This window comes from Delphinapterus leucas, chromosome 9 (assembly GCF_059928025.1).
Source record: "Delphinapterus leucas isolate spDelLeu-1000000601 "Yukka" chromosome 9, BTC_Dleu_Yukka2, whole genome shotgun sequence".
Classification (NCBI taxonomy): domain Eukaryota; kingdom Metazoa; phylum Chordata; class Mammalia; order Artiodactyla; family Monodontidae; genus Delphinapterus; species Delphinapterus leucas.
Window position 1 is genome coordinate 99,516,326 of NC_143137.1, and position 15,904 is coordinate 99,532,229.

Consider the following 15,904-nt stretch of genomic DNA (forward strand, 5'->3'; position numbering starts at 1 on the left):
CTTGGATCGGGTTCATGGAATCGTCCCCACTTTCAAAACAGATGACCTCTCACTAGAAGATTCACTTATCTCTTTCCCCTCAGCCCCGTAAACCAGTCCAGCAAAGTCCTAACTTGTAACAAACAGGCAATTCACTCTACCAGACAACACAGTTACCTAATCTCCCAAAAATGACACCCGGCAAGTTTCTAACCATAATGCCATTTGCCTCGTTTCCATCAACATTTCTTCTTACAAGCAATATTCATAATGCCTTTTAAGTCTGAAGGCTCCATAAGCAGTGGAAAATAAAATAATAATAACTGGCAGCCCCTGACAAGCAGTCTCTATTCTGAATGAGTGTTTGAAGATTACCAGCGAAGTTCCCAGGAGAATGAACGAGCTCTTGCGTCATTCATCAAACGTTCACTGGCCCCAAATGTGTGCCAGGCCCTGTGCTTGTTACTGGAGGGGTGAACGGTCTTCGCCCTCACGGAGCTGACAGTCTGGGAAGAAAGACGGACACTAAATACAGCTGGGGATTCATGACACCACCACTGATGAGCTGATTTGCAGGGCAATGAGTAGATGCCTTTCCAGATGGGTCGTAGCCACAAAAATGTCCTCATGGAGGTCATACATTCTTTTCTCTATCAATGTGAACAACTTTCAAATGAAAGAGTGGAGGCGATTATTTGTCCAAGAAAGCAAGCACTTCCTTTTACTATTAATCAAGTTGCCCAACACCCCTGTGGGCCCCTAACCTGGGAGATGCAGCCACTGCAGTGCGCTGTCACACACGGCGGGAGGACGGAGAGACACAACAACGCAAGGGAAAAACCCAGAACGCAAGCCTGCTCTGGCCAGGTGGATGGCCTTGGGCCCATCCAGGATCACACGAAAGAAAAAGCGTCCCCAGTCATATCTAGCCACCCGATTAGATCACTGACCTCCGCAATAATCATACTCCAGGAGCTCAGGACACCGCTTCTCAAGCCCTGGAGGGCCTATGAATTACCTGAGATTTTGTTAAAATATACCACCAACAAGGAGAGATGAAGGAGATGGGAGAGCTGGGACAGGGCGGTCCCCCAGGCCACGAGGCAAAAGCAGACACCACGTTGTCCAAAGCTGCAAAAGCCTGGAGCAGGTGAGAGGAAAGGCACGGACCAGATCTCAACTACAGAGGCAGTCTCCGAACCTTTCCCAGATGAGTTTCAGTGGCGCGGTGAGAACGCGCGGATTATTCTGAGGAAATGCACACACTGGCCAGGAGGAGAAAATGCACAGTGACGGTCTCTACTCACATTTGCCGGGATAAGACCATCTCTGACTACATTGCAATTTGAAATTCTAGTTTCCAAGGATTAAACATTTGTTGGAGATATACAACTTTAGAGCCAACATTACTTCCATATATTTTCCCCAACTTCACTCAGGCGTCATTAACAAATAAAAAGTATACCTATGAAGGATGCACAATGTGCTGATTTAATAACACACGTTATGAAATGACTGCCATAATTAAGTTAATACATCCATCACCTCACAGAGTTACCGTGTGTGTGTGTGGTGATGACACTTCAGATCTACTCTCTTAGCAAATTTCAAGCACACAAGACAGTATTATTATCTATAGTCACCATGCACTTTTAAACACTCCAGAGGCTGCGTTGGGATCAGACACTTAGGTCATATCCTATCCTATCAAAGAAAGGGAGAGTCTGATGTTGAATTCTGAGCCTGTAATCTCACTGTGTTACATCTCATGGGAAAGGACGTGCAGACCATCACACAGACTGTGCATGCAGAGAACAGAGTACTCAGTGTAGTATTAGAGAAGGCTTTCAAAAGGCCTGCATTTCACAGCATTCATATTCTTATCAGATTAGACAATATTATGAAATTAAGGTCTTAATAATGCTACCTTTCTTTTTTTTGGTTTGTTTTTTTTTTTGCGGTACGCGGGCCTCTCACTGTTGTGGCCTCTCCCGTTGCAGAGCACAGGCTCCGGACGCGCAGGCTCAGCGGCCATGGCTCACGGGCCCAGCCGCTCCGTGGCATGTGGGATCTTCCCGGACCAGGGCACGAACCCGTGTCCCCCGCATCGGCAGGCGGACTCTCAACCACTGCGCCACCAGTGAAGCCCAAATGATACCTGTCTTGCAGTAATAAATGTAGTAACACTTTAATTGTAAAATGAGCAGTGGGGAAGGGCAAGTGCTTGCAGGCTTACCTGAACTTCCCACGGACCTCTATTCTTTTCTCCTTGCCTTTGGAGCAAAGGTAGGATTTGTCAAAAATAAAAATAAAAACATTTTTGGAGTGTATTTTTAAACTCTAGCTTTCCAGTAAGAATTCGCAAAGTGAAGTCACCAATTTTCCTGCCAGTTTGGCACTGAGAGCACATTTATGGGGATGATTTGCGCCTTCTGATCTGCCACTTCAGTGTCCCGCCACCCCTGGCGCCTTCCCGAGCTCACACCGCTGACCCCAGGGCTGTGAGTGACTGACTGACTTGCCGTGTGCCGGTGGATGTGAACTTTCTGTGGTGCAGGCAATGTGTCTGCTGGACTTGCTGCAGCCGTGTCACTGACACCTGGTCGGGGGAGGGTGGCGGCTGATACAGGGCTGACCCCATAGGAAGCAGCTTCCCCGGCAGTGGGCGGACCTGTTCCTCAGTGACCTGCTGGGCCTGCCCTGCTCTAGCATTTCTGCTGAAAACCTGCAGGGGGAACTTCCTTCTAAGTATTTTATGAAGACAAATAAAGGATTCATTAATAAAAACTTAACATGTGCTGGAGACCTGCGAAGCTCTCAACGAGGTGAGAGCGCACGTGCGGTTCCAATGTGGATTTACAGACGTGAAGGCTGGGGGCGTCAGCCCATTTCCTTGGTGTCCGTCAAGGGCATCCTACAAAATGCCTGTGGACCAGTCTGAGAAGGTGGCCCACGGATGGTACCTGCTGCGGAGGGTCTGGGTGACTCCACAGAGCTCCTACCGTTAGGACAGGACCGTGACCCGGACACACGTCTCCCCTCACTCAGTGCCTGGCCTCCAGGGTCGCCCTGGCTTTCCTAGGACCAAATGCTCCTCCACGCAGCAGCCACGGCCAAAAGGCCTTCCGTTTTGACAAGCTGCCTTGTTTTGGTTCTTGCAGCTTAACTGTAACATGCTTCTTAATTGTGGAAGTCAGAGAGGACGGGTTTTCCCAGAGGAAATGCCCCTCCCTTCTAGAATGTTACATCTTTCTTTGGGTGCCATGATCTCTCTTCCACTCACACATTCATTCAATAAACATTTACTGATCTAAAATGGGGGCAAGAAAACCTTTAACCACACCCCTGTCGCACTTTATAAACCACTGGAATCAAAAGAGCAAATACATTTCCTTTCGAATTTGCTGAAGACTTGTCATTGGTATGAGAGGTGTTAGATTTATTGTGAACAAGACAGAAGTTATATTAACTGCATATGTCAGAAGTTATTTGCATTTTCATTACGGCTTAAATATAGATTTACGCTGTATTGACTAGAGGCACCAAACAGTTCTGGAATCAGAGGGTCTGAATTCTAGGAGCATCCAGGCCACAACTGCCTGTAGGGTCTCGAGAGAGTCATTCTACCTCCTGACGCTTAGTTACGGTTTAATGGAGTGAATTGTTGGGCTGGAGGATTTCCACACTTTTTTTTTTTTTCTCTGTTCCCTGCGGCATGTGGGATCATAGCTCCCTGAACAGGGATCAAACCCCTGTCCCCTGCCTTGGAAGCATGGAGTCTTAACCACCAGACCACCAGGGAAGTCCCCAAGTTCTCTTTTAAGTGTCATCCTCTAGGATTTAGGGAATGGCCCTGGGAAAACTGTGAAAATTCATATCGTCTAGGGAGAGAGCAAAGCAAAGAGACCACATGTCAGCTCCTGGTCCTTGGTCAGAGCTGACTGTGGCCCATGGCCTTACACAACCCTCACGCTTTGTTGAAGAAGACAAGCTTTTCTGTAGCAAATGTGAATTTTAAAAAAACCTGCAGGGAGTGGGGTATAAACAACAAACCATTATTGAATGTAGCGCCTCAGGCCTTTTCTGTTTTCTGACGTTATGTCATTTAATCTTCACTTGATCCTGTCCTTTATTCCAATTTTACGACAGGAGAAACCGAGGTTTAAAGATAAGCTACTCAGCTGACAACGGCAGAAGCAATATTCAAGCCCATCTCTGCCTTATAGTCTGTTCCAGGTCCCACGCTGCCTCCTTGGCATAAAGGCTATATTTATAAATTTAAGAAAATTAATTAATTTTAAGAAGGTTAATGAATATTGACTTTCACCATTAGATTTCCAGGATAACAGTCATCAGAGTAGTTAAAATAAGAAAATCAGACAACATAAGCCTTGGGGCAGATCCAGAGCAACTGAAACTTTCAAACACTGCAGGTGGAGTACAGTTTGCTAAAACCACTTCGGAAAATTTTTTTGTAATATCTACTAAAGTAGAGCAAACCCACGCCCGACGACCCAGCAATTCCTCTCCTAGGTACCCGACGGAAACGCAGAGGATTGCGCTGTATTCACTGTGCAATAGTATTCAGAAACGTGCGATGGCACTCACTGTCTCGTAACTGCAAAAAATAACTCAAACGCCCGCCAACGGTAGATGGACAAATGCAGTGTAGAACTCTCTCATAATGGACTAGCCAGCTGCGAATGAGAGGAATACCGCTCCATAGAACAACATGGACAATTCTGACACAAAATGTTGAGTGAAAGAAACCAGACCCACCAGAGTACTTGCTGGATGATTCCATTTATACAAAATTCAAGAATAGGCAAAACCAATCCATGGTATTATCATTAAGATAGTAGTTACCATGCCCCAGAAGGAGACACAAGAGGCTGGTTATCCTGATCTGGGTGCTGGTTACAAAGGGGGGTTTGGTTTGTGAAATTCATCAAATCGCACCCCTTGATCTGTGCACTTTTCTGACTCTATGTGATACGTGAATTGAAATTTTCCTTGAAAAAATTCTAGGACTGCTGCTCCCTATAAGAAAAGCTGCCTGGGTTGAACAGGATCCCCCGTCAGGAATCAGGTTTTCTGAAGGGGCCATGCATGGGGCTGGCAGAATATACGAACAGGAGGTCCCCGCGGGGGCCAGGACAGTGCGGTCCATCCAGCTCAGGACCCTTCACGGCCTCTCACCAAGTCACCTGCCAAAGAGGAGAGCTGCCAGGGCTGGAGTTCTAAGCACAGTGTGGACACAGAAATCTCACTCACCTACCCTGGATCGGAAGTAGAGAGGGCCTGGACTTTCCCCACACTTGAGATCAGGGATCCACCTGCACGGAGAGGCATCTAAACAAAGAACATGCATGGTTCTCTCAAATCCATGCCATCAAGTCTCCCTTTTGCCAGGGCAATCTCTCCTTTCTAGCATGATTAAGCTGTATTTTCAAGTGTCAAACAAGTAAGGTTATAACAATAACCATGAACCCACACACTCTGCTCCCTCTTCCAAACTGAGGACGCTAATAAAACACCCTGAACCCTGACTTGCGGACACTTCTTTCCAACTTCAGACGCTTATCTGTGTTTTGGGACCCTGTACATCTTCCTTCACACACCTGCTGTCATTTAAAACGTAAAATTTTAACAATACATGATTGCCCTGAGGATTATAAAGTTTACTGGGGTCATTCTCCATTCCAGTTATGCAGTCCAGGGGCCAACCAGTCCAAGTACCCAGCAACGACACTGGCATGTCGTTGTGTAAATGGAATTACGTGGAAGAGGGAAAGGCACACAGGAAGTTCTCCATGGAACTGACAGAGTTGATGTAAATACATTACCGGGTCTGATCAGCAGCAGCCTGAGCGTCTGAAGGGAACTTGTGGGTGGGGAGCGAAACCTTGAGGAACCCGTGTCCTGCGGTCCCAGGGGCCCCTGCGCCAGGCCTGAGGGATTCCTAACAGCCTCCACCTCCGAGAAGGCTTCCAGGAAACCCTTCAGATTTACAGATCTGTGAGTCACTCTGCAATCCTGTGACTGATTACAGAATCTATTTTTAAAAGACAGAAGAGTTAAAGTCTTAGGTAATGATACATATAACTTCTTCAATGTGATACAGGACAATACACATTTATTAAACAGAATTCATAAAAATAGCAACCACTGAATACGTACTCTGTGTGGGCACTGTGCGTGGCGTTTCTGCAGTTATCCTGGTAGGTAAGATCCTGCTTCCCAAGCCTATCGTGGCGTTAAGAGATCATGCCTGTCAAGAGCCTGATGCACTTTTATTGTACGTTTGTCTAAGTAGAGTCTTGGTGATATTTTAACTTACAGTATTTTTTGAAATCATCTTAGGTTTTCATGTAAACTTAAAGAATAATAAATAAAAGGCTGCAATGTTTCATTATTTCTATGAAATTTCCTTCTCTCAAAAGCTGTTATGTACATAGGTGGTAACAATGTATTTCATTCTTTTTGAAATGCCAGGAAAACCCCCCCCAGAAACACACATATTAAGACTTCGAGTCTATTGGACACAGTGCCATAGAAGAGAATGAATTCTCCAATTACATCAAATCCAATCGTTCCTTATGATAAAAATTAGAAATGGACATTTTTAAAAATAGTATTTGTTTAAAAAATTGCTGAATGTCCAACACTAAGAAACTATTATAAATAAATGACTGTGCATAGATATAAAATTGAGTGCTCTAACAATGAAACATCTTTTTAAAACATTAAATGCCACAGAAAAATCTCAGGATACACTGTTAATGAGTAAAAAACACTTATACATACTAATCTGTTAACAATGGTTGTCTCTGGACGACAAGGTTTTTATTTACAACATGGCCATTTTCCAGGACAGCCATGTCTTACTTTTTAGACAGAAGACAAGGTATTAAGTGCTGAGAGAAAGGGAAGCACCATTCTCAGTGTCTTGGGGGCGGGGGGGGGCACTTCTCCCCACCCCGGGAGCCTTCAAACCCCCGCCCCCAAGGCAGGGCCCAGACCTGGGAAACAGCGAGTCAGGTCGGGTGAGCCTGGGCCAGCAGCGCTTCTTCAAAGCTCCCCAGGTGGCCCCAGGCTACCACAGTAAGACATGTGTCCTGCTTTCTAGAGGTCTGCGGGCCTTTGGGCGGGACTTGAACTCCTACCAAAACATTCCAGAGCCCATACACAGCCCTGCTTCTTACCAATTCACCTTGGGGTCTCTGTCGCAGATAAATTGCTTGTATCAGAATTGAAGTTCTGTGAATATACCGGGCTAGAATGTTGAACAAAAGCTGGATTTCTGAGGTATGTTTTTGGATCAATAGTGAACCTAATTAAAACTTTCAATGAATTTCCCCTTATTGATTCCTTACTGGAGGGCATCCATTGAAAAAATATCGGGAATGTGGAAAGAAGGTGATTTACTTGTCTACAGGGCAAAAACATAATGTTTATACACATCAAAGACTTTTCACACTTTCAGAGGAAAAAGGAGACCAAAAGGACCCCCTTGCCAACACCCAGGAGAACAAGAGCTGGGCATACATCTCACTGTACACTTCACCCGGGAGACGAGCGACTGCCTGGATGCCAGGAGACTTGACTAGGAAGTGTTTTCATGGGATGAACATGCTTATTGAGCACTCCCTGTGCAGCGGGCACACACGCTACCTTATTTAGTCACCACGACCATGAGACAGGGCGAGCTGTACTATCGGACTGTGTCACTAGCAGTCAGAATGCTTCAGCAACGAGCTGTCCCAGTTCACTCAACTCTCCATGTAACTGAAGCTGAGTGACAAACCTGACTCGCGTGAACCTTTCCGGGTGTGTGGGCATCACTGTTCTGCCCGCCCAGGCGCTTCTCTTAGCGCTTTGGCTCCAGGGTCTGGTCCCGTTATCCCCTCATTTCACTCGCAAAAGTGTGCTAGTTTGGAGGGGAAAATTGTATGGACATCCTGAATCTACAGGGCATCATTTCATCTTCCTTTGATGACTGCCCCAGGATCACCAGGATAAAATGATACCTATCTTTAGAAGATGGGACTGGAACCCAGGGACTTGGGCGGCAGTTCCTGTGTGACTGTCAGGCTGCGCGTCTGATACACATCACACAGGACTGAAGGTCAGGAGACCGATTCCAGGGCTGGCTCTGCCACGAAGTGCCTGGGCGACCTGGGCCGGTTACAAAAGCCCTCTGGACAGCAATTTCATAGCCTAACAAGGATCGTCGTGATGTCACATTTCAGACAGTATTCTGCAGCCACTCTTTCTTGTTTTTCAACTCTAGCAGCAAGCCTCGTAGGAAGACGCCCTCTCACTTTTCGTGTGAGGTGACCGAGGCCCAGGTGGGCTTTCTGATTTGAATCCGTGCAGCCCTTCCTTCCTCAACGCTTCCCCATCTGCGCAGAGCCTGCCAAGGAGCCCCACGGGGCTCACTCTGAGGCCACGTCCAGACGATGCTAAAGGCCTTGACTGAAAGTGACAACCCCCAGCTAATCGTCTGTTTGTTTTGACTGCGAATTACGGGTTTGAGCAATGGCCCCCTCCCACCAGCTGCCTGGTCACCGGGCTGTCGTGTCCCCATAGTTGGCCCAAGATTCTGTTGCCCGCCGAGACCACGGGACCAGGGAGGACACGGAACGGCGGCCGTTAGAATGTCCCCAAGATTGTGTTGATGTCACCGTGAATATCCATGAGACGCAGAAGGGAGGAACGCTCACTTGGTGTGGGTTTTTTCATACGTCTGTGGGAGGTCACTGTGGCACACAGGTTAAAGGCTTGCTCTTATTGCAGTGGGCTTTTTCCAGCCTGAAAAGGAGGAGGTAAAGGGCAGCTGCCCTTTTGCCCACGAATCCTGTGCACTGCCCAGCAGAGGGCTTTCAGGTAAGGCCGGGGTCGGCAGCGGTCACGGAAGAGCCCGGCTCTAGCTCTGCCAGGCCTTTAGCGCGAGCTGCCAACCCACCCCTCCAGCCCCATGCCCCCAAGCCCCTGCACCCCCTAACAGCAGCTCTGGGGTGCCCTCAGGCTGAGGGAGACGATGTGGATGAAAGCACTTAGCACAATGCCTGGCACAGGGGAACTATGATTGGGGTACACATTTCACTTATTCCCTGTTTTAAAAACCTTTCCTTTTAGTGGTACCGTCCTAAGCCCTCCTAAATGTGGCGTTTCCACGGTGTTTACCTGGTGGGCTGCTGACGTAAGAGGCCAGGCCGCTTCCCAGGGTAACACTCCTCTATTTGATCTCATCTTATTTAACTGAACACATTTACTCTTGAGGTGAGGCCAGCTCACCTAACGGTTCAAGTCAAGGAATTCATCTCTACAGGATTTTATTCAATCCGGATGGTAACAATATTTTTAGTACCTTTTAGGCCACATTTTAGGCAATTTTAAACCTAAGACCTTCACTGCTGCATTTTATTCAAGAAGGCTGGTAGGTCCTCCCGGAAGCCTGTCTGAATCCGTGGAAACAACAGGCTCAGGAAACGGAAATCCAAGTCTAATAAGAAAAAGGTGTGAGGTAAGAAAAAACAGCTAAGGAAGCAAGATGAAACCTGCCTCACTGGGCAGCTGCCCCAAACCCGTTACTGGGGGTTGAAATCATACCCTGGTTGACTGAGCCCAAACCACAAAGTGTCTAACGAACGAAGCACAGCACTGCAGCTCTGGTCACTTTGCTGTCGCACGGCTGGAGCTGGAGGACCTGGCCGGCTGGCTCAGGGGTGCTCGCACTTGGTACCTAACCCAGCTGGCAGGAATCTTGGGAAGAGTGCGGGCAGCTGTCTGCTAGCATTCAGCAAGTCCAAATCCAATTGCTATGGTTTGTGAATCAGTTCCTGGGATATAAATGGAAGGGGGAAAAGGCACAATGATGCTTCCAAGAATAAAAGCAGTATAAGTCTGGAAACTCCCCAAAACTCTACTCACTGGAAGGAAGCTTTTCTGAAGGCACTTGAATCCCCTTCAGTTCTGCATACTGCCAATGGAAAATGAAATCACTCCCTTCTTGGCTCTGAAACGTTTCTCTAGCTACTTCACACCTGGGCCCAAGATCTGCCAGGGGCCAGCTGGTCATTGTGCAGAGTCTGGTGGCTGATGGCCAGCAAGAGGCAAGAGAAAGGAAAGCGGAGCTAAAATTGGTCCCAAATACCGTCTGAAAAGCAATATTTGAGATTCGACTTCTGGGTGTGAACAGGAAGCAACATGGAAATGCAGTAATTACAGGACTGAGAGTGGCCTGGGTTCTTGATTCTGTTCATGCAGATACAGTCTCTTATGAATATCTTAGGTTATGGATACATGTTAATTGAGCTCTCTCTCTATATATATGACTAAATAATCTTAAGACACTTAAGATTTAAGACAAAGGCCTATAGACGATTGAGGGCAGTGTGCAAACCTTGGGTTGTGCTCAATCTCTGTTACCTTTCCCCTGGTGGGGCTGGGAGGGCTGACCCAGCAGCCGGGCTGTCCCTGCAAGGCTGGACGGGCTTGGCTGTAGGGACACAGACACACACTTCTGCGCTATCACCTAATGGGGATTAGTGGGGATGGATTCACAGAGCCATCTCTCTCTATCGAGACCCCTTGTCTCTCTCTGGAAATTCTCATGAGATTCATAGAAAATCTTCTCTCCTACCCTCTTCCCCCACAGACTCTTACAGTGATAATATCACACCTCCTGATATCTGTTTGCATGGTTATACCTCTCAATTTCTTCTATCTTTTTGCACCCCGTAACGTACTTCCACATTTGGTTATCTAGGTGACCTTGTTCTCAGTGGAGGGCTAGCTTGCCGGAGTTCCTGCAAGCAAGATACACAACCAGCCTTGGAGTAGTACCCAGGTTTTCTCTTCCTTCAGAAGTTCACTGGAGAACAATTTTGGTACTCATTCAGAAAGAGAATGTTTTTATATGCCTGTTTTTGTTTGTTGAAATACCAAAGGCCTCTTTGTCATGCAAATAAACACACACCCACAGTCCTAGGCTCAACAGATTAATAGAATCTATCCTTTGAGACAAAGGTTTACACCTAAGCCAAGAGGAAGAATCACTTTAAGGTCTGAAAAGGATTTAAGTCCTTCTGCAAAGGTAATTTTCTGACTAACAATGACTCATATGGGAAAGAGAGGAAGGCTTTGCGTTACTGCGTCAGGACCTGTCTCATCTTGCTTTCTGCTTGGTCTCGGGCCATAGGATCCCTTGTAACCAAGCACTGTGCTTTGTGCCTTGTACCGGCCCTTGGTTTTTTTGAAGACGGCCATGAGGCCACAACCTCAAGGCAGAAATCATCCTGCAGTTACTGTTATCTGGGAACACAGTGCAATGCCCGAAGATCTTTCACTCCTCTAGATACTCCTTACGATTCACCCAGCACGGATGTAAGTCTCCCAGTGCGACTACAGTAAAATTTGATCCTTGGGAAGAATATGAGTCCTTGAGGATACATTTTGTTTGGATTACATCCATATAATTTATGTTGAAAGAGACTAAATAACATTGCAGATCCCATAATTTCATCCTCTGTGTATATTAATATATTCCCTTTCTAACTTCCAAGGCTGTGGAATTTACTGCCTAATAAGGCAGACTGTTCTTCATTTGGGCCTTTACTGTTTATCCTATTAAATGCTCCCTTCATCCTTCTTCCCTTCTAGTCACTCTATCACAGGACCCTGTTTTCTTTCCAACCATCATTGACCAGTATCATTAATTTCCTTTTTCTTCTGTAAGTCTACTTCTGCATTTTCTGTTTTCCGAACTAAAATGTAAGCTCCACGAGAGCAGGCAACCGGCCAGGCCTGTGATCCTGCTGCCAAGGTGCTCTGTGCATCCTTTCTAAGCCTATGGAAGCCCCATAGCTTGGAGTCTGGCCCCGGCCCCGCCCACCCCCAGCCCCGCCTCCCTGCAGGTGGAGTCCATTCCTGCCCTGGAGAAACGCTCTTTGAAGATCTGAGGATGGCTGTCCTGTCTGCAGCCCACTCCCAATGTCTCCTGTCAGGGCTAAATAGCCTCAGCTCTTTCAATTATTATTCATGAATCCTGGGCAGGCTACGGTTCCTCAGTCCTCGCCAAGTTTCACACCTTCTTAAAATGTAACACTTAAAACTCTCACAAACCTCTGACCAGGTTTCACTTCCAGGAATTATCCAACAGAGACTTACCTAAGTGCATAAAAATGTATGAACAAGTATGCAACCTTTTCTAGAAATAAGCCAAATATCCAACAATAGAAGGTTGGTCAGACAGATTAGGGCACATTCTACTCCTGGTATACAGGGCGGCTATTAAAAGCATGCATCCACATGGAATCTGCTCAAGTTGTAGTATGAAGTTAAAAAGAAAAAAAGGAACTTTTAGAACACGATTACAAACATGAGTTACGAACTCTAAATTATAGGTTAGAGCATGGATATGATTCTATTTTTGTTGAAAATTCATTATGTATACACACCTCTCTCTCTATATATATATACACACACGTATATACATACACACACACATATATATATATGTCTCCATACACACACATATATATATGTCTCCATACACACACATATATGCTATATGAAAGGCAAAATTTGGGGGAGGGCTACAAACTTGTTATTTCTCAGTTGTGTGGGGATAGGTTTATGGGGATTTTTACTTTATGTCATATATTTCTATAATTATGGAAGTTTTAAAAATATATATGTATATATAATTATAAGGTAACTTGGAATATCACAAAAGCAAAGTGTTACTCCAGGAGAGGTCTGGCGAGGGAAGCAGGACAGCCCCAGTTCCTCGTTTGCTCTGAACACCAGCCATCCTTCCATTAATTCATAAGAGGTGCTCAAGGTGTGTTTTGGAACGCAGAGAGTAAGTTTGCACGAAGCTTGCAGGCAAGGGTCTACATATAGCCATTTCCTATCGCTCGTGGCTTTTCTAGGCTCCTACATGAAAAATAGACTAGCTCAGGGTCAGAGAATTTTGTACTTGGAATGAGTCACAGCACAGCTAAGAACCACCTTTCAGAAGTTCTGCCAACTTAAAAAGAATAGAACTTTTGTTTCAACTTCATCTTTCAAGGATAACGCCTGAAGAGGAAATACAGAGCTTTGTAAGAAACCCAGTGGGATCCAGTACAAAGATGTTTCATTTACACAGCAGTGGAGTTGTTCTCCAGTTATTCTTTGCTTATTGACATTTTTATGCATAGGGTAACACAGTATAACCATTTGCATGGATTTTAAATATTTTCCTTAGTTTGCAAACCATTTATTTTGCAAGTATGCCTGTCTTTTCAGTCGTTTGTTTCAGATAACGGGGGGGAGATCTAGTGAGTGGGCAAATTCTCTCCAGATAATGTATAGGCACTTGTGCAAAAATCATCCCACAGTTTCATATGCAAACACTGTTCTATCTCCAAATCTGCGGCCTCTGGAATTTGGAAGCCAAATGTACTCTGGACAAGCGGAATTCACTCCTGTGCTTTATGATGCACTCTGTCTGGCAGGACATGTCTGGGACATTACAAGATGCTGAAAAATAGGAACTCTGATATTTCCCACTCGCTGCAGCATTCACTCCTCACATATTCCCTTTCTTTTGGGTTATAATGCCAACATTTCACATGAAATTCATTAAACATGAACACCTGACACAGTAATCAATTTTTTATATCACTTAACTCTATAGGTGCTACTGAAAACAAAACAAAGCAAAAAAACTGGAAAATAGTCTATATGACTAATTAACAAGACCTAATGGGCATTTTCCTTCACTGAGGAATCGTATTCTTCTAGTGATCATGTGCTTGGCATGCAGCTTGCCAACGGAAACAGGAAAAAAAATATACACCAAGTATCAGGAACAAAAAATGGGGAGAAAGAGGAAGTGACAGACGGGAGGAAAGACATTTGTTACAACATGGACTATCTTGTGTAAACAATGAGCATGCCTGGGCTTTAATAAACCAGATGCTGCCAGCTTATGCTTGATATATCTTATTTCTGACAAAGCAGACTTACTTTTCCTGTATTGTAATTTTACTTAGAAAAGCACAAGGTTGGAGATACATATGCATGTTTTATATGCAAACATATTATACATCTATTTAACGTGTTCATTATGAAAACGAATTCAGGAACATCTGAGTTAGACCTGAAGACAATTCCATGGTTAATAGGGGAATGTCTTGACTCCTAGACTTTTAACAAGATCTCTAAACACCACTCTTTAAAAACTGATTGTAAAATATGCATTTGACAATGCAGGTGTTGAGGAATAATTGATAAACTGCTGCATTAAGGATACGTATTGATAGGATGCAACAAAATTCCAGAGTCTGGGGAAAACGTCTTAGAATTAAAGTCTGGAAAGTCACTTTGTATTAATCAAGTCTAGACTTTCACATGAGATGATTAATTTGAAAGGTTTTACTTTAAGTCTTTGATAAAGGTAAAATTTCCCTCAGGCCTGTGGACCGTGGAGCACACAGTGCATCCCTGGACGTGCAGAGTGATGCTTAAAGGAAACAGGACTGAGTACTGATCACAACCACCGGACAATTTGGTGCCCAAAGAAATGAGATCGACTTCAAGTTAGGAGCAGGGCAAAATGCATCATGAAATACAGAGATACAGCTGCAAATAAGAAGGGAAAAGATGGGCATGGCCCACTGGTGGGACATCTAGGTAGGACGACACTCCTGGTGACTCCTGACTCAGGGCCAGAAGTGCTCTAGTTCATCCCTGAACTGAGAGTGGGCGTGAACAAAGAGTAAGCCCCCAGCTAGTGCTGGGAGGGGACAAGTAAGAATCCATGTTTATCTTCACTATCCGGCCATGTACTATCAGAGTTACCCGAGTCTCTGGGCTCCACGTCTGGACACAAAGCTTCTACCTACTCTTCAGAATGGCCGTGGCCATTGGCTTTCTGCTGAAGTGGTCCAGCTCAGCCCTGACCTGGGTCTCTGCATCTCCTGGGGCCTCTATGTACTACCTCAAACACCTCCTTTAACAAAGTCTTGAATTTTGTTATCAAGAAAGAACTAAGAAATTCATGTGACAGCCTTCCTATTTCATGCTTAAAACTTTTATTACCTATTCTCACCATCCTACTTCTTTCAGAGGAAAGAATAAAAATAACTAGTTTTTAAAAACCCACTCATCAAATGAACATTTATTTTAAATTATGTCTTACCTATCAAATAGATCTTTCTCCCAAAACAGCTAAATTAAAAGTTTATACATTTGGAATAACCTTAAATATAAATGAACTTTAGAGTAAAATCAGGATTCCTTTTGTATGCACGGGCTCTGCGTTCTAACGTGGGTGAACCTACGCTCTGTGATTTACCTGGACGTCGTCAGCCCCTTTAGAGACAGGTACAGGTGGTCCAGCTCTGCGCCCAGTGCTCTGAAGGCCCCTCATGCTGTAACTGTGCCTTAGTCACTACATGTACCACTTATGCAGGGGCTGTTTTCACGGTGAAAAGGAGAGAAACAATTCATGTCTACATGTAGGCACTGAAACTAATGACGCAGATTCTCCCTTCTCCCCCCACCAACCTCATTGAGGAATAACTGGCAAATCTAACTGCACACATTTCAAGTGTATGATGTGATGCTGGATACACACGTGCACTGAGAAATGATTACCAAGATCAAGATTACCTCACACAGTTAAACTCTTTTTTTGTCTGCGTCATGAAAGCACCTAAGATCTACTCTCAGCAAATCTCAAGTATACAATACGGTGTTATTAACTGCAGTTACCAAGCCGCACTTTAGATCCTCTGAACACACTCCTCTTGGGACTGAAAGTTTGTACCTACATCTCCCCATTTCCCCCTCCCTCCGACCCAATTTCTCTTTCATCATAGAAGGGATGTCTAACGCTCTGTTTTACAAGGAAGTTATAGAGTAAATC

General features: G+C 45.2%; 1 protein-coding gene across 7 annotated transcripts in view; it reads right to left on the reverse strand.

The window, feature by feature from the left end:
* The window catches only part of EGFR (epidermal growth factor receptor), a 200,514-nt gene that overhangs the window by 91,457 nt on the left and 93,153 nt on the right, over positions 1 to 15,904 (reverse strand). For 4 of the 7 annotated variants that reach the window (XM_089917909.1, XM_089917912.1, XM_089917910.1 and 1 more), the window contains exons 1-2: positions 6,160 to 6,225; positions 5,826 to 6,034 (exon numbers count right to left, since the gene is read on the reverse strand). The exons of the other annotated variants lie outside the window; for them this stretch is intronic. The gene's annotated coding sequence lies outside the window, so the exon portion shown is untranslated. Of the gene's footprint in view, positions 1 to 5,825; positions 6,035 to 6,159; positions 6,226 to 15,904 lie in introns of those variants that run through there. 7 annotated transcript variants of the gene reach the window in all.